This window comes from Camelus dromedarius, chromosome X, assembly GCF_036321535.1.
Source record: "Camelus dromedarius isolate mCamDro1 chromosome X, mCamDro1.pat, whole genome shotgun sequence".
In the NCBI taxonomy this organism is placed as follows: Eukaryota; Metazoa; Chordata; class Mammalia; order Artiodactyla; family Camelidae; genus Camelus; species Camelus dromedarius.
The window spans coordinates 81282136-81307218 of record NC_087472.1 but is presented as its reverse complement, the minus strand read 5'-3'; the positions used below and the strand labels follow the sequence as shown (position 1 = coordinate 81307218).

Sequence of the window (25083 nt, the reverse complement as noted above, 5' to 3'; positions counted from 1 at the left end):
AAGATGCTCTGCTTGGGGGTAAGTGCATGGGGGCAGTGGGTATAGGGTATATGGACATGTTGGTATATTAAGTTTTATATTCTTTTTTTTTTTTTTTTACTTTTTAAGAAAATTTTTTAACTTCTAATTTTTGAATTTTTAAAATTTTATTGAAGTTACAATGTGTCAATTTCTGGTGTACAACGTAATGTCTCAGTCATGCATATATATTCTTTTTCATTATAGGTTATTGTAAGATACTGAATATAGTTCCCTGTGCTACATAGGAAAATTTTGTTTTTTATCCATTTTTATATATAGTGGTTAACCTTTGCAAATCTCAAACTTGCAAATTTATCCTTTCCAAGTTTGTATATGTTTCCTTCCTTGACTGTCCCTTTCAGACAACTCTGTTGTTTGCAAAAATATGTGGTTTATAAGCATGTATAAAAGTTCTCTATCAAGCTTCCTGCAAGTTTCTAAGCAAACAAATTCAAAGATTTCTCTCTTCCTAAAGATATTTTTAGGGAAACAAGGAGGGGCTAGGCAATCTCTGTTCAGTAGAATACCAAAAAAAAAAAAAAAAAAAAAAGCAAACAAATGATAGAGGACCTCTGGTTAATATCTTTACCCTCCTGACTGATGGACTGATGTAGAAAGTAAGGTAAACAACTTCCCAGCAGATGTGAATCACATTTGTATCTATCAAAAAATTGCCCAAGCATTTTATTAGAGATGCTAATTATTTTCCAGACTTTTGAAATATATTATGTAAAAATATTATGTAAAAATACCAGGTTTGTTTCAATTTTTCTTTGCCATATCTTTCTTTTGACCCAAACAGTTTTTAAAGGTCTGATTTTGTTAGAAAGAAAGGTCTATCTAATTGTATTTTTGTGCTAAGTTTGTTAATTGAATTTTTTGCTTAGTCAACTATATCTTCCACTTAACGCAGACAATAGGAATGGGAAATAGGCTTACTTAACACAATGTAGCCTTTTCAATGGACAAAATTAGGAAATGTGTGTAGATACACTAACCCATGTATATATACACACAAATATCTTTCAGTATGTATCTATATGTATATAAGAATAAACATGAGTTCAAATTGATATCTCTGACTCTAATCCAGTACCACAAGGTTTATTCTAGTCTTTTCCCTTTGCCTGTTCATAATTTCTTTCTCCAACAGTGAGAAATTTGGCTCTCATTTTCTACTACAATGGTCAACAAATGTTTACTCTAAAGGGCCAGGTAATAAATATTTCAAGTTTTGTGAGCCATTGTCTCTGCCACAACTCCTCAGCTTTGAATTTCATATAACTTCTCATGTGTCATGAAGTATTATTTTTACCTTGATTTTTTTCAGCCATCTAAAAGTGCAAAAAAAAAAAAAGTTCTTTGTTTGTGGGCTGTACAAAAATCAGCTGTATCTGGCCCGCAGACCCTAGCATGCTGACTTCTATTCTACAATATTCTACAAAATTTATTCAGTCATAGTATTCATGTAAAGTAGTTTCAGAATTTCTGAGATAAACAAATTTATCAATTAGAACAGTGCTTATGAACAGTTCTTTTCACCTTTGTCTTTTTGAATGAAAATTCTATTTCCAAAGCTTTTACATCAGCTCTTGTCTTCCCCATTCCCTTCACTGTGATAATGCCACTCTTTGAAATGCAGTCATTTTCACTTTTCACAGTCTGAATTTCAACCTGGGATTCCCCAACATCTTGGTTAATATTTTTTAAAATTTGCATATAGTAAAAATCACACTTTGTGATGTACAACTCTATGTGTTTTGACAAATGCATAGAGATGTATCTTCCAGCATGATACCATGTAGGAAAGTGTTATTATCCCAAAATGTCTCTCTTGCTTTCCCTTAATAGTCAACCCCTTTCTCAGCCTCCATCCAATGGAAACTATTAATCAGCAACCTCACGGTCAAACCCTCCCCAAATCCCCCAAACCCTGGCAACTGCTGATCTGTTTTGTTTTCTTATCGCTTTGCCTTTTTCGAAGTGTCATTAATGTAATCATATAATATATAGCCTTTGGGTCAGTATTTTTCTTTATTTAGCCCAAGTACTTAAGATTATTATGTCCTCATGCAGAATTGACCCCTTTATCATTATATAATTCTATTCTTTGTCATTGTTAATATTATCTGCTGAGAAATCTACTTTATCTGATATTAATAAAGGCTTTTTGGCTTTCTTTTGACTAGTGTTATTGTATACTTTTTTTCTATCCTTTTACTTTTTTAACTTACTTGTGTTTTTATATTTGATGTGCATTTCTTCTAGGCAGCATATACTTGGGTCTTGTATTTTTATCCGATCAGCAATCTCTGCCTTTTAAACAAGTTATTAAGATTATTTACATTTAATGTGAATAATGATATGTAGGTTTAAATCTGTCATCTTGCTATTTGATTTCTACTTGCCCCATCTGGTCTCTTTTCCCTTTTCAACTTTCTTTTGATTTAATTGATTTTCAGAAGAGTTATATTTTTTAATTCACTTTGTCAATTTCTCTCTTTTAACCGGTATATAGTCAGTTCTCTGTATCCAGGGGTTCTGCATTTGTGGATTCAACCAATGGAAGATCAGAAATATTTTTTAAAATTCCAGGAAGTTCCAAAAAGCAAAACTTCAATTTGCCACGTGCTGGCAACTATTTACTTTTACATTGCACTAGATATTATAAGTAATCTAGAGATGATTTAAACTATGGGAGGATGTATGTAGGTTGTATGCAAATACTATGCCATTTTATATAAGGGACCTGAGCAATCGTGGATCTTGGTATCTTTGGGGAGGTCCTGGAATTAATCACCTAAGAACACTGAGGGACAACTGTATTTAGACCATTAACATATAATGTAATTATTGATATATTGATGTATTAAGACTTATGTTTGCTCTTTTATTTTTTTTATTTGTTCTCTCTCTTTGCTTTGTGTAGATTACTACAACATTTTTTAGAATTTCATTTTGATTTATCCACAATATTTTTGAGAGTATCTCTTTGTCTAACTTTTTTAGTGGTTGCTTTAGGTATTACATTTTATATATATATAAATATCAGTCTATTCGTGTCAACATTTTCAAGTGATGTGTTATTTACCCACATTTTTGCTCTGAGTTCTTTCTTCCTTCATAATGTTTCAAGATTCTTTCTTTTATCACTTCCTTTCTGTTTAGAAAACTTCCTTCAGTCATTCTTTTAGGATTGGTCTGCTGGTGACAAATTCTCTTAGTTTTTCTTTAACTGAGAATGTCTTGATTTTCTCTTCATTCAGAAGGATATTTTCACTAGATATAGAATTTGGGGCTGACAATTTCTCAGCGTTTCCTTCAGCTTCTTGAATCCATAGGTTTATGTCTTTTGCCTTAGGGAATTATCTGCTACTATTTCTTTGAATAGTTTTTCAACCTCCTCCCATTTCTCCTCTCCTCCTGGGATTTCAAAAATGTTGTATCACTTGCTATAGTCCCATAGGATCTCCTTAAATTTTTTTCAGTCATTTTTCTCTCTGTTGTTCAGATTGTGTAATTTCTACTGTTCTGTCTTGGAGTACACTGATTCTTTCCTCTGTCCTCTTCATTCTGCTGTTGAACTTCCCCACTGAGTTTTCTGTTATTAGATTTTTTTTTTTTTAATTTCTCTTTGGTTCCTCTTTATACCTTTTATTTCTTTGCTAAGACTTTCTATTTTTTTTTTTTGCCAAGGTCTTTTATCTTTTCCATTTGTTTTGAATGTGTTTGTGATTACTTATTAAAACATTTTTATGATGGCTGCTCTAATATTCTTGTCAGCTAATTCTAAAAGCTATGTTATTTCAATGTTGTATACGTTGGTTATCTTGTTCAGTTTGATATCTTGGTTCTTGGTATGACAAGTGATTTTCAATTGACACCTAGATAGTTGGGTGTTTTTTATCTTGTGTTTTAGCAGGCATTTTCTGAAACTGCTTAGATGAGTGAAGCAATGTGCTATCATGTTACTGGCAGGTTCTCTTCTCGGCCTCTGTTCATACTTGGGAAGAAGGGTTCTTTTTACTGCTGGGCAGAGGTAGGAGTTCAGGCTTCCAACTTTGACTTCCCGGATAAACCACCATGGCTGGTAGGGGGAGGGGCACCTAATTACTGCTCACCACATGGCCTCCACTGACACCATGGGGGATTTGCCTTATAACCACTAAGTAATGGTGAAAATTACGACTCTCCACTAGGCCTCCCCTGATATCATGCCAGTGGGAGGGGGAGGGGACGCCTAGTTACTTTAAGGTGGCAGTAGAGGTGCAGGCTTTTCACTTGGCTTCCAGTGACACTGCAGGAGGTGGTGGCCTCTTTACCACTGAATGGTTGTGAAAGTTCTGATTTTCCTCTGAGACCATCCCAAGAAGGAGAGGGAAGGATGCTTTGTTACCACCAGGTGGAGGCAGAACTCTAAGCTTTCTATGTGGTTTTCTCTGATGTCATATGGTGGAGGCGTTAGGGAAGCTCATTACCACCCTATGGAGATGAGAGTGCTGGCTCCCCAGTTGGCCTTTTCTGATAACCTCCCAGCAGGGGAGTTGGGATTTCTCATCATAGTCCAGAAACTGCTGTTTCATATATTTGGTCCGCTTTTTGTTGTTCCTAACAGGAAGGTAAATCAGGTCCCTGCTACTCCAATTTTCCTGGAAGCGTAAGTTCCTCTTTTCATAATTTTTTTCATATTAGTTTAAACAATATGCCAATCACTATAGGATTAAACTATTATCAGGCAGATCTAGTCTAGTAAGTATTTAATCATGAATTTTACACTACAGGTTAAACCACAGTTTGAAATGATAGCCTATTAAATTGAAATTTAGAGATAGAGGAAAAAAAAGGAAGAAAAGAGTTTCATTACATACCTATTAAAAGTAGATTATTAAGAACAATACTACATGTTCCAAGAAAATAATCACTATTAGATTTTTGTCAAAGGTTTTACTCAATTCTACATAATTAAACTGTATTCTACTGATATTGTTCAACAGTCTAGTTTCATAAAGTCATCTATTTCTGGAAAAAATAGTCCTGGAAATTATGCATCTTAAGTTCCATATAGGTTGAGTCTCTCAGATATCAGACTATAGTGATTACATTACCATGTATTCATGAGTTTATTCCCTCAAACCTAACTACACTGAAATAGTCAAGAGTCTCTGCTAAGGGCCTTTCTACCAAATCTCTTAGGTTATCTTTGATATTTTGTTCAGAAATATTTGTGAGTCTACAAATTATGACTTTGGTTTCAAATAAACGTGAAGTGAGAGCAGAAATCCCTGACTGATGAGACCATCACTTTATTCCCAGAACTCTATCAGAGCAAACAAGAGTGGGATCTCTTATTGGGGTATAGTTCTGATGAACGTACACCTCCTTGTAACATTTCACACCAACTCAGTTGATTATCATGAAGGTAAAAATATATTATGTTCAGTAGAGTAACTACTTAACCTAGGGCACTTTAGGATCTCTCCTGTAAAATGTGTGTCATAATCACTAACATCTGATAAGAATTTTTTAAATCTGGAAATAAATTTTTTGAGAAGCATTGATCATGTTACCCGTTGCCTAGGAATAAAAGTGGAATTCTATGCTTATTAAAAGGATTAATCACTATTAAAAACATCTTTGTATTACAGCACTTGTCTTGTACAAAATTAAGCTGGGGGAGGTTGAGCTTCTTGTTTGATTTGACAGTTTTTCCAAACTTTGCATCCTAGTAAAAGACAGCTCTTACCATTCTGTTGAGCTGATTAAAAATGAGCATACCAAACAAATCTAATTATTTCTAACATCCCCTCTTGCTCAAGAGTGTCACTTTCTGGGTTATGAGGAGAAATCCTTTGGTGCTATCTAGCAGCTGTCTTGGGAACAATGGATATGGTTAGGGTGGAAAAAAAGACCTTTTCCATTGTATCATTCTGAATTTGAGGTCTTAACTCAGAGGAAAGCGACATCATAATAGTTTTCAGAAGATAGTTCAATTGTTTGAGGACAAGAAAGATCCAGAGAGTAGCAATACCATACAACACTTAGAACAGAATTTCTCCATAATAATCATGAGGAATTTACTTCTTTATGTCAGTTGTCTACAGTTGTCTATAGTTATGGAATTCCCCAAAGCATAAAATAGTGTAAAAATTAACAGACTTTTGAGAATGCCCAGTCCAGTTGGATGAGACAAAAATCATCTGCCATCTGGGTAGAATACACTGAAAGCAAATAATAACTTTTTATTGCCTCACATTCAGAAGAGAAAGTACTCTAGTGACATTTTATTTTGTCTTCTGAGCTACTGCTACAGGCACACCTCATTTTATGGCAATTCTCTTTATTGTGCTTCGCAGATACTGCGTTTTTTACAAATCGAAGGTTTGTGGTAATCCTGCACGGAGCAAGTCTTTTCGTGCCATTTTTCCAATAGCATTTGCCCACTTTGTGTCTTTGTGTCACATCTGGGTAATTCTTGCAATATTTTAAACTTTTGCATTATTATTATATTTGGTATGATGATTTGTGATCAGTGAGCTTTGATGTTATTATTGGAAAGATTTCAACTCCTCGAAGGCTCAGATGATGGTTAGCATTTTTTAGCAATAAAGTTTTTTTAAAGTAAGATATGTACATTGTTCTTTTAGACATGATACTATTGCACACTTTAATAGACTTCAGAATAGTGTAAACATAGCTTTTATATGCACTGGGAAACCAAAAAAATGTGTGTGACTCTATTGTGACATTTGCTTTATTGCAGTAGTCTGGAACTGAACCTATAATATCTCCAAGGTATGCCTGTATTTCCTCTCACAGAAAATAAATTTTTTAATAAATAAGATAAACATGTACACACACAATTTAAACTTCAGCTTTTAACCTTTGTAAACTTATAAGAAAGTGCTCTTTCTATATGGACAAATATGTTTATATATAGTTGAGAATATACAAATTAAAACTATTATTTGGTGACCAATTACATTGCTCTTTTTATCTCTATTCACTTTGAGTTCTTTAAAAATTTTCCAGGTAACCTAAAATTACTGATTAAGTACACTAACATAATGTTTAAAGAAAGACTTAAATTGCAATTGCACTATCCTTAATAAGTTGTAAATTAATTAAATAATAATGCAATTGTTATTGATATTTTTAAAGAAGGCTTCTCAGAAAATTATAACAATGAAATTTTACTCTGTAGCACAAATGGAGTAATTCTGGGGTTTACGTTTTTTGAAATGGCTGAAATTCACAAGAATAAAAAATCAGAAGGATATTAGTTATTATAATTCAATTTAGTTGATCATTTATGTTTATATTTATTTATCCCTAACATTTTTCTGTCAGAAAAACTGAGCTTTGGCAAATGTCAGAAATGATCACTTTTCTGACCTGTAAGTATAGGAAAATCCTACTTAGACTATTTTGTAAGAAAGTAAAATCAAGCATTGTATATACTTTTATATCATATTCTACAATGTGATAAAATCAGAAAGAACGTATATAATAATCTTTTTTAAATTAATGTTTAAAAATGAAGACATTATTTTTAGAGTAGTTTAAGGTTCACAGCAAAACTGATGGGAAAATACAGAGATTTCCCATATAGCCCCTGCTCCCACATGTGCAAAGTAGCCTCCATTATCAGCATCCTCTAATGAAGTGGTACATTTGTTACGGCTGATGAACTTACAATGACACATCATAATCACCCAAAGCCCATAATTCACATTACAGTTCACTCGTGGTGTTGTATATTCTATAGGTTTGGGCAAATGTACAAGGATGTGTATCCATCATTATGGTATCATACAAAGTATTTTCACTGCTCTAAAAATCCACTCTGTTCCCTTGTTAATCCCCTCAACTTCTGGCAACCACTGACCCTTGTATTTTCTTCATAGCTTTGCCTATTCCAGAATATCATCTAGTTGGAATCACACAGTACTCAGCATTTTCAGATTGGCTTTTTTTACCTTGTAATATGCATTTAACTGAGCTTCATGTCTTTTTGTGGCTTGATAGCTCATTTTTTTTTAAGCTCTGAATAATATTCCATTGTCAGGATGCTCCAGTTAATTTATCCTTTCACCTACTGAAGAGTATCTTGGTGGCTTACAAGTTTTGGGAATTATGAATGAAGTTGCTATGAACATCCATGTTCAGGTTTTTGTGTAGACATAAGTTTTCAACTTCTTTGGGTAAATACCAAGGAGAGTGATTGCTGGATCATATGATAAGAGTACATTTAGTTTTGTAGGAAATCTCCAAGCTGTCTCCCAAAGTGGCTGTACTGTTTTGCATTCCCACCAGCAATGAATGAGAATGCCTGTTGTTTCACTGAAATTTGGTGTTCTGAGTGTTCTGGATTTTGGCCGTTCTAATAGATTTGTAGTGGTATCTTGTTTTAATTTGCATTTCCTTGATGATATACGATGTGGAGTGTCTTCATATGCTTATTTTCCATCTGTATATCTTCTTTGGTGAGATGTCTGTTACGATTTTTGGCCTATTTTTAAATCAGGTTTTTTTTTGTTTTCTTATTTTTTTAATTGAAGTATAGTCAGTTACAATGTGTCAATTTCTGGTGTACAGCATAATGTCCCTGTCATGTATATATGTGTATATATATATATTTTAATATATATATTAAAAATAGATAAAAAACAAATTTCTTTTGTATAGCACAGGTAACTATATTCAATATCTTGTAATAACCTTTAATGAAAAAGAATATGAAAACAAATGTTCTCTTATTGTTGAGTTTTAAGGATTCTGTGTATATTTTGGATAATAGTCCTTTATCAGATGTGTCTTTTGCAAATATTTTCCTCTAGTCTGTGGCTTGTCTTTGCATTCTCTTGACATTGTCTTTCACAGAACAGAAGTTTTTAATTTTAATGAAGTCTAGCATATCAATTATTTCTTTCATGGATTGTGCCTTTGGTATTGTATCTAAAAAGTCACTGTCATACCCAAGGTCATCTGAAGTTTCTCCTATGTTAAAAGCTTCTTCTAGAAGCTTTATAGTTTTGTGTTTTACATTTAGGTCTGTGATCCATTTTGAGTTAATTTTTGTGAATGGGGTAAGGTCTGTGGCAATTTTTTTTTGGCATGAAGCTATTCAGTTGCTCTGGCACCATTTATAGAAACACTATCTTTATTCTTTGTATTGCCCTTGCTCCTTTGTCAAAGATCAGTTGACTATATTTCTGAAGTTCTTTTTCTGAACTCTATTCTGTTCCATTGATCTACCTGTCCATTCTTTTGCCAATGCCACATTGTCTTAAATCCTGTAGCTTTATAGTAAGTCTTGAAGTCAGGTAATGTCAGTCCTCCAACTTTGTTCTCCTTCAATATTATGTTTGTTATTCTGAGTCTTTTGCCTCTCCATATAAACATTAGAATTAGTTTATTGGTATCCACAAAATAACTTGCTGAAATTTTGACTGAGACTGCATTGAATCTATATACTCAGGTGGAAGAACTGACATCCTAAAAATGTTGAATCTTCCTATCCATAAACATGGAATATCTCTCCATTTACCTAGTTCTTCTTTGATTTCCTTCACCAGAGTTTTATAGTTTTCCTCATATATATTTTGTTAGATTCATGCCTACGTATTTCATTTTTTGGTGCCAATATAAATGGTACTGTGTTTTTAATTTCAAATTTCACCTGTTCATTGTTGGTATATAGTAAAATGATTAACATTTATATATTAACCTTGTCTCCTGCAACCTTGCTAAAATCTCTTATTCATTCCAGGAGTTTTGGGTCAATTCTTTTGGGTTTTCCACATGGAAAGTATTATCTACAAACAAAGTTTTATTCTTTCTTCCAAATCTGTATGGCTTTCATTTCCTTTTCTTGTCTTATTGTATTAGCTAGAAGTTCCAGTATGATTTTGGAAAGGAGTAGTGTGAGGGAACATTCTTGCCTTGTACCTGATCTTAGTGAGAATACTTCAAGTTTCTCACCATTAAGAATGATATTACTTGTAGGGTTTTCTGGTAGATGTTCTTTATCAAATCTAGAATGTTGTAAGTATCTTTTAAAACAAATTTAATATTAGTTTAATTTGTGTGTGACTTATTATAACTAAAAGTAATAAATAAAATTTTATAATTATCTAATATTTACTTATTACATAACACTAAAACTATGCCAGTTTTGCTTAAAAGTCTTCATTTAGAACATTTTCTTAAAAGTGGTCTGATATCCATGTTCATTCCTTTATCTTAGTAGCCTAAAGTTCAGCTATTACTTAAAATTTAATTGCTCCTTTTTGAGCATACTTTTTTCTTTTTTATTTCTCCTTTTTGTGTATAATTTGTTGAGACTATTCTAAATGTACATATTTAAATGTACACAAGCTAAGTCCCTAGACTAATTAAATATGTGCCCCATTAAATATGATAAAATTAACAATCTTGTTAATTTCCCTCCAGATTAAATAATTTAGTTTCACAAAATTAAATAACTAGGAAGATGGATCCCTTATATTCTACCCAGATTCCCTCTCATTAAAGGCTTTGCCTCAGGTGCTGAGAGTGACATAAGCAGGAAGCCTACAGCTGTGAGGGATATCTCAGCTCCAGGGAGCCACAAAGTTACTCCCATGATCCACGTGAAGATATAAATGTGCATCTGTCCTGACCCGACAAGGAACAACTCTAAAGGGCTATTCTAACTCCTGAGTGCCCAGTAGGGTTGCCCAGAATATCTGTAAGGCCTGCATTACAGTTTGGACTTCTCCCTCTGCCCATGCCTACTTGATCCCTCTACCTCCCATAGGTGCTGATCCCTTCATAACCATCCTGCCTGCTAAACTCTGTCTCTGGGTCTAGTTCCAGGAGAACCCAACCTGCAACAGTAAGTAAGTAAATAGTTTGCATTAGATAATATTATTTATATTTCTAGAGGTAGTTCCATTTCTTAGTCTATTCCAGTTGATCTCTCAGTCACTATTTTCTTTAATATCACAGAATAAGATAGCATATTTTCATGATATCAGGTGAATGAGTTTTATGTTCTTTCTTCATCTCAAGATAGATCTCTCTGAATTAGATGGTTCTTATGGTGAATACAAATGACCAAGTCCTACAATTAATTAACTTTAATTTTTCAAAGGTGTTTTAAGCAAGCAGACCTTTATACCTAAAATTTCTCTGGTCACACACATAAAGAATTTCAAGTGACCATTTAAAGACAGAGACCAACATGTGAAAAATTGCAGGGTAAATTATACAATTTTATCTAAAAGGAAAATGAAAATAAGATAGAAAATCTTTGCCAACAAAACACAGAATAACTTCCTGAAACCAAAAGAAAAAATTAGCACTTTCCCACCCAATCTTTGCTAGAATCTTTGGTCATCCCTTAGTCAGATAATTTAAAACATCTCTTAGTAACATAATTTAATACACTATGGTATTAAACCCAACTCACCTTTTCTCCAGTCCTATGGCATCCTTCCAACATGACCTTTCCAGGCACTTACAGGAGCAGCAGAGGTGGGAACATTGAATGCAATTGCCCAAACCATGTGAACATCCAGTACTCTGGCTCCAAACTTCCTCTCCAAGTTTTCAGTGTCATTCTTGGTGTGGTATTACTTGATTCAGGGCTGTTATTGCTTCACTCTTGTAGGTTCTCATGAGTTTAGCCATCTTGATAGGGCCTCCAAATTCTTAAGGAAAACATATATGACAAATCCATTATGTCAAAGTTTTCTTTTAAGTTTGATATAAGAAATTTGTCCCCTAAACTAGCCAAGTAAAAGATTTTACTCTTGATAGAGATACAGGGGAAAATAAAGACTGATTAGGAAATCATTGTTAGGGCAGATACAAGATGAAAAAGAATGTTTGGTTAAAGATATTTAGACTGCTGCCTGATAGATAACAGGCTAGGTTAGTATATAGCATTATCAATTTAAAAAATTTCATTTAGGTCTATCAGCATAGTCCCTAAGTATATTATCAGGAATAATCATTACTTCTCTGAAGGAGTTTGGGAATTACATCACACTCAGTTTGAGTCTTTTTTTTCTTACTCATCTCTAGTCTAAATTCTTCTATCCATCAAGATCTAATTCAATACTTTCTTTTGAGATAAAAATGGCATTCCATGGTGGAGAGGGGGATAAGAGTGGAAAGATGTGGTTAAGAGTATGGATACACAAAGATGTAGAAGCAAGAGGAGGTATGGCAATGCAGGAGTCAGGATGGGATCTGCCTAAGTCAGGTGGGCACTGATTACTAGGGACACATGGGAATAAGATTCTGATGATTAAAAAAAAAGTTACACGTGCCTACTGTATAGCACAGGAAACTATATTTAATTTCTTGTAATGAGCTGTAATGGAAAAGAATCTGAATATACATATGTATGTAGATGTATAACTGAATCACTTTGCTGTACACATGAAACTAACATTGTAAGTTGACTACACTTCAATTAAAAATAAGAATTTAAAAAAAGTTAAATGGAGCCTTTGCATTTTCTCAAATGGGGAAACTGATGTTCATTTCTTCCCCATTCATATTCACTTGGTTATTAACTGTCCAAGAGCCCTTTATTTATGCATCTTTCCGGCCAGGGTAAGCCAGGGAACCTATGACCTGGTGGTTTTCGGGTCTCATGCTTTTGTACCAGAAAGGGGCAGCTGTTTGAGGAGCTACAGCTCTCTGGTATATTTGTCATTATAGTAAAGATATGTGATGAACCAAAATTGATGTACCAAAACTCTACTAAAGTGGAGAAGTAAGTTGACCTATTTTATCCTTTGCAGCTCAGCAGGGTGGACTTTTTGCACGATCTTTTGCTCCAAAAGGAGAACTGAATGACAGAGTACTTTTGAAGGTTCCAATTGATTATAGAAAAAACATTAACGACATTGGAAAAAATTCAGGCTAATGAACCTACTACTAAATTTTATTCATCTTCTAACTAAATTAGTGCTATTTAGAGAGCTACATGATAAGCACTAGTCAAGTGTGGCTACTTGAATTTAAATTTTAAATAGCTAAATTTTAAAAAAATTGGTCAGCCACACTAGCCACATTTTAAATGCTTGGCAGACACACAAGGCTAGTGTCTACCATATTGGACAGCACAGATTTATAGAATGGATGTATCTCTGCAGCCAGTTCTATTGGAAAGTGTTGCTATACATGATAAGAAAGCATCTCAAAAATAATCCAAACTAAAATGCCCACCACTAAATGTCTTATGTCTATATATAGATAGATACATACAGAAAACATATATATATGTACACACACACAATCTCTATAACAAAATATTTTAATTAAAAGCAAATGGTCCACTCTCAATTATGATAAGACACTATTTCAATATATTTTCTTCAATTTGCATATTAATTATAGTCTCTCATATTTTTATACGCCCCTTTGTATTCTGCTGGTTTTACTTAACATTACATCAAACATATTGTTTATGTTTCTATATAATCTTAATTATCATTTTAATGCCTGCATAATATTCCATCATTTTGATGTATTATAATTTATTCAACCATTTCTCTAATGTTAGACATTCTCTTAGTGCTTATTAAACTTTTCTTTATTCTGATTAGCGTTACAAGGCATTTTTCTGTGTATAAGTGTTTCTGCTGTTCTCTTGTACTTCATAACTCCTCTATTCACATATGCTTTATGAGAGAAATCCTTTTTAGAGCCTCTATAGTGCCCAGAATATAAAGCTGTCTCTGATTAATTTAATCCAACAATACTCAAAACACATACTTTACGGAAGGCAGTGGATTTAATGGTTATTTAGAATGTCTGCCTTTGGCAGATGACCTTGATTTAATTGCGTAATTTTCATTATGCTGTAGCTTTTACTCCCTTATATTCTATAATGCTTTTGGCCCCAAAGACAATCTCTAGAAGAACAGAAGTCATGCCAACCAGCAGAAATAATTGTCAGACCCCACTTTAATTTCACTTGCAGGCTCAACCGTCCCCCTACCAATCAGAGTTTTATTCCTGACAGAGGCCCAGTAGTGTCTATTTTATGCCTATGCTACTCCTCAATTTTTTTCCACTTACATATAGAACTAAGATCCAGGATTCCACAGACATCTTTAGGGCCTCTTATCCAGGCCTCAAGTCTGCCTTAAAACTCATCAAGATTGGGGCCTCTACCGCTTTGTCATTTTCTTTCCAATTTGTGGTCTCCAGGACTAGGTCTTGATTTACCTTTTAAGGTAAATTTTGAGAGGCCCAAGGTCTCAGTCTTAAATCTAGGGTTCAAGGATATGATAATCACATGGTCAGACAATTAAAAGGACTTAGAATATTTCACACAAAAGATTTTAATAAAGGTAAATATAACAGGAGAAAGACAGTATAGTCAATCACTCAGGGGGTTGATATGTCGAGGAGCATCTCTTGGAGAACTTGCTCAATGGCAGAGGATGTGCTTTGCATTCAAATTATGGACCACTAAGACATGTTCAAGGTATCTTGGTTTCAAGGAAGCTGAGATACAAGTTCACTGACAGTGGTCTTTAATACTTCACGGGTCACAACTAAAACCAGACTGTGGAAACAGTGAAACCAGGTACAAACCATCAATCCATAGATCCCTAAGCAAAGTAGACAGGCCAGTACAGGATGTCTCTAAGGGAATTTTCAACTTTAAATAGCACATTATACATCATTAACTAGCACATTTCATCCTTATCTTAGCCAAGGGTCAGTAGATTTTCAGCATCCCTGGAGACAAGCATAGAGCTATCCCAGTCCAGGTATAAGCTAACTCTATCCTTTCACAGAGAGATAAGCTACATATAGATCCTCAGTACACTGGTTTCTTCCTTCTACCTCCATTGTTTAAAGCAACAAATGCTCCTGTGTAATGTAAAGTTTGCCGAAGGACGTATGTCAAGTCTCACAAAAGTTGCTTGGGCTTATTGCCTTTCTTAAGGTTGAAGGTCTTCAACTTGGGAGATTCTTTGAACTTTGATTAATTTATTGAATAGATAGAAGAGGAAGAAAAAGTTCTGGGAGTTATACTATCAAAGGGATTCACTTGCCATTGGAAAAGGGCCGCAGGCATGATATTGCAGGTGGGTAAGTTATTATTCAGCTCACAATCTCACCCAGCTCTGAAAGAGAAAAACTACAGAGAAATCTTTTCAGCCATTTCTCTGCGTTTTTTTTTTTTTCTCAAATGACCACAGAAAACTCACTGTGCTGAACTACACTCCCATAATGGTGGTTGGCTGGAAACCTGCTGCTGTGGTTTTTGTGTTTTTTGGCACTAATACAGTGCTAGGGGCTGCTGGCAGCACAAAATGGGAGGCTTAAACAACAGAAATTTATTCTCTCACAGGTCTAGAAACTAAAAGCCCAAATCAACATTTTGGTAGGGCTGGTTCTTTCCGAGGGCTGTGAGGGAAGGGTCTGGCTTGTTGATGGCTGTCATTACCCTGTGTCTTAACATCATCTTCCTCCTATGTGTGTCGGTCTCTGTGTCCAAATTTCTTCTTTTTATTGGGCCTCACCCTAATGACATTGTTTTAACTTGGTTAGCTCTGTAAAGACTCTATCACCAAATAAGGTCACATTCTGAGATACTGGGGGTTAGGTTTTCAACATACGAATTTGGACGGGGACACAATTCAACCCATAACAGGCACATATGGAAAGTCAGACTGCTTCTCAAAACCTCTGCAAGCAACATTTTTTTTTTTTGCACTCCTCTTTGTCTTTTTGACAGTTATTTTCAAGAGAGGTTGTGACTGATGCTGTCTTGTGTCATGAAGAAGTTATTTCCTGCTGGCCAAAATAACAAAACATGTATATAAGGAGGTAGACATAACAGAGAGCCTTCTGGAAAGGAATCAACTGTGACATAATTAGAGACCCATGTGTGTTTTCAAAACATAGAAACCAGGATCGCTTGGTTGCTATGAGTGACCATTTAGTGCCAACATGGCACATGAAGCCTTTTATTTAAATGAACAGGAAGCCCTAAAATGAACAGGAAGGCTGCTTATTGCGCTTTGAGGAGGAAAATTAAACAACGTTTACTGCCACTGACTGAAAACTGTTTACTAACAATTATTTCCTAACAATTGCTTACTAACAATTTAGTAAAAACTGTTCTAAAATTTTATTTTACAGTTTATACTTACCAATAATAACATAACAACAATAATTTATTTTGCAAATATACACTTTTATGACATATATATTGGAGTCCATAAAAAAGTTGTAAATATCCTCTTTAATTGTACAACAATATATTATAGAAAATTAAATTCCTTTCAGAAAAGGATATTCAAGAAGAGTAGAATAGCGGTGTTCACAATCATATTCACTTTCCACTTCATGATTTTAAACAGTATTTGTACCCAGGTGGTAGTGATATGCTATGGTCCAGGGTCCTGGTAAGAAGCAAAGGCTACAGGCATGCTCTGTGGAGAGATCTCAGAGCTCACTCCCTTGGCTCTATCACTCAACTAGAAATGTTCTATTCCTTGGTTTCTAAGCATGATTTCTTTAAAGTAGCCAGATAAATATAATAGCATCATCACTGGAAAATGCTTTAAAATAAACTTTATTAGTTTATTAGTGTATATTAGTATATATCTAGAGTATGATTTGGTTACTTTCTCACATATTTTTAACTATTTCTTTTTCTTTAAGAGTTCATGTGGGAAAACTAGAGATGGAATATTCTCCAATATAGACCAGATCCTGGGCCCTCAAACAAACTTTAACAAGTTTAAAAGAATTGATATGTTCAAAGATCACAGTGGAATTAAACTAGAAATCAACATGAAAAGGATAGCTTGAAAATTAAACAGAAAACTTCTAAATAATCCATGGATTAAAGAGGAAGGCTCAAGAAAGTTACTGAACTTGAAAACAGAACAATACAAATTACACAATCCAAATAACAAACAGAAAACAGACTGGGAAAAAATTTGTTAGTCAATGATAAGCTTCAGTGGGAATTTTTAAAAATACGTTGTACTGAATGAAAACATCAACATATCAAAATTTGTGGGACGTAGCAACAGCAGTGCTAAGAGGGAAATTTACAGGAATAAATGTGTACATTAGGAAAGAGGAAGTATCACCAACCAATAACCTAAGCTTCCCACCTCAAGAACCTAAAAAATGAAGAGAAAAGTAAAGAGATAAAGTAAAAATAATTTTAACACCTCTAAAATTGGGATTTATCTTAGAATCAATGGCATCTTGTAATTACAATTGGCAACATCTCTATTGTTCTTAGTAGCACAGAAAATAATGATGTGTTTTACGTATCAATGGTATATTAGATTTGAAGAAATACAGTAAGTTTTATAAAAAAAGTATTAAACTTTTAAAAATGAAAAGTAAAAATGCCAAATAAAAGTAGAATAAATCAAACTGACTTATAAAAAAAAGTTAAAAAATAAACCTGAAATAAGCAGAAAGAAGGAAGTAAGTATAATAAAAGCAAAAATCAATGAAATTGAAAACAGAAAAACAGTAGAGGAAAATTAATAAAATACAGAGTTAGTTTTTAAAAATGATCAATAAAATTGACAAAATACTAGCAAGACTTGACAAAGGAAAAATGAGAAAAGATACAGATAATTATATCAGGAATGAAAGAGTACATATCATTACACACCCTGCAGACATCAAAATGATAAGGAAATAATTGAAATGACTCTACAAACATAATTTTGACAAATGCAGACAAGATCTGTATGCTGAAAATTATAAAATGCTGATGAAAGTAATCAAAGGGGACCTAAATCTGTGAGAGACATACCATGTTTATGAATTAGAAGGCTCAATATAGTAAAGATGTCAATTACTTCTTAATTGACACACTGGGCTAAGATAATTTCTCTCAAAATGTAAGCAAGTTTTTTTAATAGAAATATGCAAGCTAATTCTAAAATTCATAGGGAAAGGCAAAGGCCCTAGAATAGTTAAAATAATCTTGATAAAGAAGAATAAAGTGGGAGAACTCACTTTACCCATTATTAAGGCTTACTCATATAGCTCCAGTAATCAAGACAGTACAGTATTGGTAGATACAAAGATCGATCAATTGATTAGAATAGAGAACACAGATATAGCTTCTATACAAATACAATCAACCAATTTTATACAAAGGTGCAAATGAAGTTCAATAGAGGAAGGATAACCTTTTCAACAAATATAGGAGCAATTTGCCCTCCATAAACAAAAAATGAATCTTGCCCCAAACACCACACCTTATGCAGTGATTAACCTAAAATGGATAACAGACTTAAATGTAAAACTATAAAACTTTTAGAGAAAAAAGGAGAAAATCTTTGGCATCTAGTACTAGACAAAGACTACTTCAGACCTGATACCAAAGCATGATCTGTAAAAGGAAAAATTGATAAACTCAAAACTTTTGCTCTGTGAAAGCCATATGAAGAAGATGAAAATACAATCTACAGCTGGGAGAACATACTTGCAAACCACATATATTCCAAAGGACTGTTATGTAGAATACAAAGAACTCCCAAAACTTGACAGTAAAAACACAGATAATCCAATTAGAAATGTGCAAAAAGGCTTGAAGGGACATTTCATTATAGAGGATATACAGATGGCAAAAAAAGCACATGAAAAGCCAGGAAAATACAAATTAATATCAAAATGATAAATAAGCAGTTCTCCAATGAAGACATACAAATGGCCAATAGCCACATGAAAAAATGCTCAATATCACTAATTATCAGAGAAATGCAAATCAAAACTACACTGAGGTATCATTTCACACCAGTCAGAATGGCCATCATTCAAAAGTCCACAAATGATAAATGCTGGAAAGGTTGTGGAGAAAAGGGAACCCTCCTACACTGTTGATGGGAATGGAGTTTGGTGCAGCCATTATGAAAAACAGTATGGAGATTCTTTAAAAGATTAAAAATAGACTTACCATATGATCCAGCAAGTCCACTCCTGGCCATATATCCAGAGGGAAACTTAATTCAAAAAGATACATGTACCCCAATGTTCATAGCAGCACTATATTTACAATAGTCAAGCCATGGAAACAACCTAAATATCCATTGACAGATGACTGGATAAAGAAGTTGTGGTATATTTATACAATGGATTACTACTCAGCCATAAAAAATAATAAAATAACGCCAGTTGCAGCAACATGGATGGCCCTGGAGAATGTCATTCTAAGTGAAGTAAGCCAGAAAGAGAAAGAAAAATACCATATGATATCACTTATATGTGGAATTAAAAAAAAAAAAAGACAAATGGACTTACTTACAAAACAGAAACAGACTGACAGACATAGAAAACAAACTTATCGTTATGGGGCAGGGGGAAAGGGGTGGGAAGGGATAAACTGGGAGTTCGAGATTTGCAGATAGTAACTACTATATATTAAATAGATAAACAACAAGTTTACACTGTATAGCACAGGGAACTATATTCAATATCTTGTAGTAACTTATGGTGAAAAAGAATATGAAAATGAATGTATGTATGTTCCTGTGTGACTGAAGTATTATGCTGTACACCAGAAATTGACACACTGTAAACTGACTATACTTCAATAAAAATATATATAGTAAAAAAATGAATACCAAAATGAGATATCACTACACTACCAGAATAACTAAAAAGAAAAATGTACCAAACGCTGGTGAGGATGTGGAGATACTGGATCACCTGAATTGCTAGTGGAAATGTCAAATGGTACAGGCATTCTGGAAAACAGTTTGACAGTTTCTTATACAACTGAACATGCAACTACCACATGATCCAGCAACTGTGCTCTTTGGCACTTATCCAAAATTATGGAAATATGGCCGCACAGAAACCCATACATGAATAGTGCTTTCATTTTTCATAATCAGAGACTAGAATCAGCCCAGATGTCCTTCAATGAGTGAATGATTAAACAAATTGTGGTGTATACACACTCAACAATAAAAAGGAATGAATCACTGATACACAAAACAACTTGGATGAATCTCTGGGAAATTACACTGTGTGTAAAAAGCCAGTCCCACAAGGTTGTATACTGTATGACTCAATTTCTGTAACATTTTGAAATGATAAAATTTTAGAAATATAGAACAAATTCATGGTTGCCAGGGGTTAGGAGTGAGGAAGGGGGTCACAAAAGAGAGGTGGGTGGAGTTATAAAAGGGCAATATGAGGGATCCTTGCGGTGATGGATACACAAACCTATACAGGTGATAAAATTGTATCAAATGTAATACATATGCATACAAATTAGTATAAGTAAAACTTGATAAATCTGAGTAAGACTGGTAGATTGTATCAATGTCAGTATCTTGGTTGTGATATTATATTACACTTCTGCAAATTGTTACCAGTGGTAAAAATTGGATAAAGTGTACAGAGGATCTCTCCACATTATTATTTTTTTTACAACTGCATGCAAATTTGCAATTATCTCAATAAAACATTTTTTTAACTTGCAAAATATTGGAACACACACTCCACCAAAGATCATATAAGGATGGCAAATAAACACATGAAAAGATGTTTAACACCTTTATCCATTAGGTAAATGTCAATTAAAACCACGAGGAGACATCACTATATACAATAGCTTAAAAAAATACCAATAATACCAACTGCTGGCAAAGGTGTGGAACAACTGGAAACCTCATACATTGCTAGTGGGAAAATAAAATGGTACAGCCACTCTAGGAAATGGTTTGGCAGTTTCTTATAGTTAAACATACACTTAATCATATGATCCAGCTGCCTTACTCCTTGATATTTATCTCAGAGAAGTAAAAACTTATGTTTATACAAAAATTAGTTTATGAATGTATACGGTAGCTCTATTTGTAATTGCCACAAAATGGAAACAATATATGTTCTTTAAATGGTGAATGGATAAACAAACTGTAGTACATCTATGCAATGGAATACTACCCAGCAATGAAAAGGAATGAACTATACATGGAACAACATCAACGAATCCCAAAGGCACTATGCTAAGTGAATAAAGCAAGTCTGTAAAGGTTACATACTGCATGATTCCAATTATGAGACATTCTGGAAAGAAAAACAGAGCAGTGGATGCCAGAAACTGGGACAGGAAAGAGAGTGTGACTATAAAGGGATAGCATGAGGTCACTTTTGGGGGGTGATGTGTCCTGATTGTGGTGGTGGACACATGAATCTATGAGAAATGTATGCTAAAAGGGTGGGGGGCAGTAAAAATAAATTGATATGGAACACTTGATAATCAATAGCCTTTTCGAGCAATTTGTATGCAACCCTTTAGACGACTCAGAGTAGTGACTGAGAGACTTGAAGACTTAGTGATTAGCTATGTATATATTGTGTCTTGATCCCAAATCTCTGTTCTGCCTGTCCAACTGCTTGAGAACAGGGAAATTGGAGATGAGGTTTCAGTTGCCTTTTCAAGATTCTGATTCCTTTCTTCACACATGACATAGATACAAAATTATAGGATATTCCTTTTACATAGTGCAAGCCCCATTTTTCATGACTTTTTCTTTTTATCTGAAAATTGTATGCTTCCACTGAATGCTTCTTAGTTTCCCTCTCGTATAAGTTTGCCTTCTTTGAATGGAATTTTATGCCCCTTGAATTTCACAGAATGGTTGTAACTAAAGAAGCCTTAGAAAAATCTTATGGTTACAAGCAGTGACTTAAAGTTGTATTTTAAGGTAGCCAAAATAATTTTTTTAAATAGCTCTTTTTCCTAAAGAGTTTGAATCCATAAACAAAATGAGATTTTTTTTGGCCTACAATTTAGATTAATTTCATTAAAATACCAGTGTGGTTTTTTTCCTCCCTATTTTTAAACCATTGCCTGTTATAGGTGGTTTGATGTTATATATTCATTTTGAAATAAATTCGCACAGCAGGAATTGCCAAGGTTTTGCAAAAATTACCAAGTGCGTACAATCTGTTGAAAACAACATCAGAATTAAAGTATTCTCTTTCCCGTTGGTCTTCTACCTACTTCAACTTTTAAATAGGGGTATCTTTGGAATAGTTTCCACCCTCATAATTTAGAAGTCCTGCTCTGTGTGTACCTGCCACTCATTGGACCCTAAGGAACACTTTATTGAGCTAAGGAAGTAGAGTGGTTATTGTCATTGTCATTTTCAGTTAAAAGTTCCATTTAACCTCATCATATCACTGCCAAGTGTCATCACTGCTTTTAAAACCCCAAGTACTCAATAAAGCCTTCATGGATTAATTGCCTGAGTAAACAAGTTTTCCCATTATCATGCCCAAACATAAAATGTACCTCGACTTTTCACACACTAATTTCCATATAAATTCAGGAACCATTTCTATGTAATGGAAACACCTGAACATTATGCGTATTCATTCAGATAAATGTTTATTATTCAATTATCACTGTGTCATAAATGTATTCAATCTATTATGGTGGTGCATAGAAGGAAATTAACCATATTCCAGAGAAAGTTATGATCTACCTCTGTCTGCCAAGCTTGGCTCCATTCATAAATTGATGCTTAAATGCTTTCAATGGCTGTTGATAAGGATGACTGTATATAACTGAAAAGACAAATAGGGTTTATTCACATTTTATGGCTGTGACAAGAAATACAGAGAAAATAAGAAATTATATCTCTAATAATACAGTGAACCATTATCAGATCTGAATATGATGACAATATCCAAATTTCCAGTCTTTGAGACATTTAAGATTTTGATAGAATAAAGTATCTTCATATGCTTTGATTATCCCAACATCACAGTAGTTTCAGAACAGTAGTTGGTTTTAGGGAAGGGGGAGCACCAGGAAATGATAAGGGTCTTTGAAATAAGGTTTGCATGATTTCTGAATGTAATCTTACCTTCCCAGAAGGAAATATAAAAAGCTATGAGGAATCAGTTGCAATAGATCTTGATCAAACTTGGCATTTACTTCAAAACATATTCTGTCCACAAACATGAACACCTAACTTATGTGTTGAATGGAGCACAGTGGAAAACATGCTAATGAAAGATGTTTTCAAAACAAAAAGCAAGTGAGGGGATGAAAACAAATCAGACATAATTTAAAGCCTTGTGGCCATAATGTGAACTGAAGTTTTTCTGATCCTTGGAGATAAGTTCTTCATTTGAAAGCAAGTGTCAGACTCTGCATCCTGGAAATTTGCAGAACAAGGAGCAGATGGATTTCATAATTTTATCACATTTACTACAAAACATTTGCAAATGTTGGCCGTTACTTTTTCATTTGATTTTCCTCTGAACTCCCCTTACCTCAGTAAACACAGATTATATAATAACAGTGTATACTTTTCTCAGCTGTCCCTCAAGCTTTAGAGAGTAGCCATGCATCCACACATTACTCATTGTGCTTCAGAATCTCACAACCCAGGAAAGCAAATTTGTCTTTATTCTCCACAACGAATTTAAGGCTTAGAGCACAGAAAATCCTCTAGGCTGCTACCATTTCTGAAAAGACAACTAAGGCAGTGATCACCTGGTAGGCATGTTTAAACAAATCACTTTGCTTTGCTTTTTGTTTTTTCAAGATTATCATATATTTAAGAAGGAAGATTGACTGATGGAAATGATGGAGATGGGCTCTTTATTCATTCAATAAAAGGATCTCCAAAGGGTTCAGTCCTTAACTTGGAGTTGAGAAATGTTAAGGCAAACAGATCTTTCAATTAGGCTTTAACAGCGGTTACTAGAAATGTGATTTTTGGTGGATTTTCTACAATGCCAGATACTGATTCATAAGTTTTTAAACAAACTTCTGAAGCCTTAGAGGGCTCATAGTTTCTGCCTAAGAATTTGCCATAAGTTACTGTATCTTATTCTAGTTTATTTCACATAAGAATATGGAAATCAACACATGCTCTAAATATGCATAAGAAGCAGAAGTGAGGAAGTGACAAAAGAAAACCTTCAGCCAGGAAAGAAGACAGACACAGATGCTTAAGTTGGGAAGCTACCAGGTGCTCATAACTCTGCTCATTTGCAGCTCCAGGTGAACTCAGGTAGGCAAAAGAAATATGGGACAGGGTATCAACAGTGTCTGCTCCATGCTTAGTTCTCTATCCGGAGGGTGCTTGTAGAAGTTAACTAACAATGAGAGGGAGTAATGTAAATATATATCTTAAATCATTAAACCTGACCTATAAAGATGTTGGCTATTAATAAATGAGCCCTGGTCTTATTACAAAGCATTAATATTTAAAGAAGTTGCTGGGAGATTTATGACCAGTATTTTATCCTTACCAATGAAGTTCCATTGGGATCAGGATTTGTGCTTAGCACTATATCCAGGTTGACTGTGCAGCTCTGACTGTCCTTCCAACTGCCTTCCCTTCCCTGATGACCAATGATACTACTTAGTGTGAGGAAGATACTAATTGGTTCTTCAAGTTGGAACTGATTGCTTCCTCAAGTTGGAACTTTTCCACTATTGCATTTAATATAGGTGTGATCTTGGGAAAATGGTCACATACATTACTCAATACTACTTAGAGACTCATTAAAAAAAGTTATTCATATCTGAAAAATCTTTTTTCCTGATACCAAACACGTGGTGTCTTTTACAATACCAGTTCTCTGATTCTCCGACACCAACTGGGTATCCAACAATTCAATCCAATCCTGACACTAACTGTCCAGAGTTAGCACAGACCCCACAATGTAAGGGCTCAGTCCCACAAGACTGCCCCCACTTCAAATGCCAATTACAGGTCCCAGGTTGCCACCCATACTGCTGACTGACTGGCTATAAATTTGGTAGCCAGATTCAGGTTTGATAATTTGTCAGAAGGAGTCACTGAGCTCAGGAAATTGCCTTATTTACTATTACCAGTTTATTATGAAGGATACGACACAGAACAGCCAAATGGAAGAGCTGTATAGGGCAAGGTATGGGGAGATGAAGGGTGTGAGGTTCTATGCCCTCTCTGGGGGAGCCACCATCCCAGCACATCAACGTGTTCACCAACAAGGAAACTCCCTGGACCCTGTCTCTTGGGATATTTATACTGATGCACTATA

At 34.3% G+C, this 25083-nt stretch overlaps 1 long non-coding RNA gene across 1 annotated transcript in view; it reads right to left on the bottom strand.

Moving 5' to 3' along the window:
• Window positions 1–25083, bottom strand: part of LOC135320188 (uncharacterized) — a 182846-nt gene that overhangs the window by 20940 nt on the left and 136823 nt on the right. The window contains exon 2 of the long non-coding RNA XR_010379420.1: window positions 11474–11714. This is a non-coding gene — a long non-coding RNA (uncharacterized LOC135320188). The remainder of the gene's footprint in view (window positions 1–11473; window positions 11715–25083) is intronic.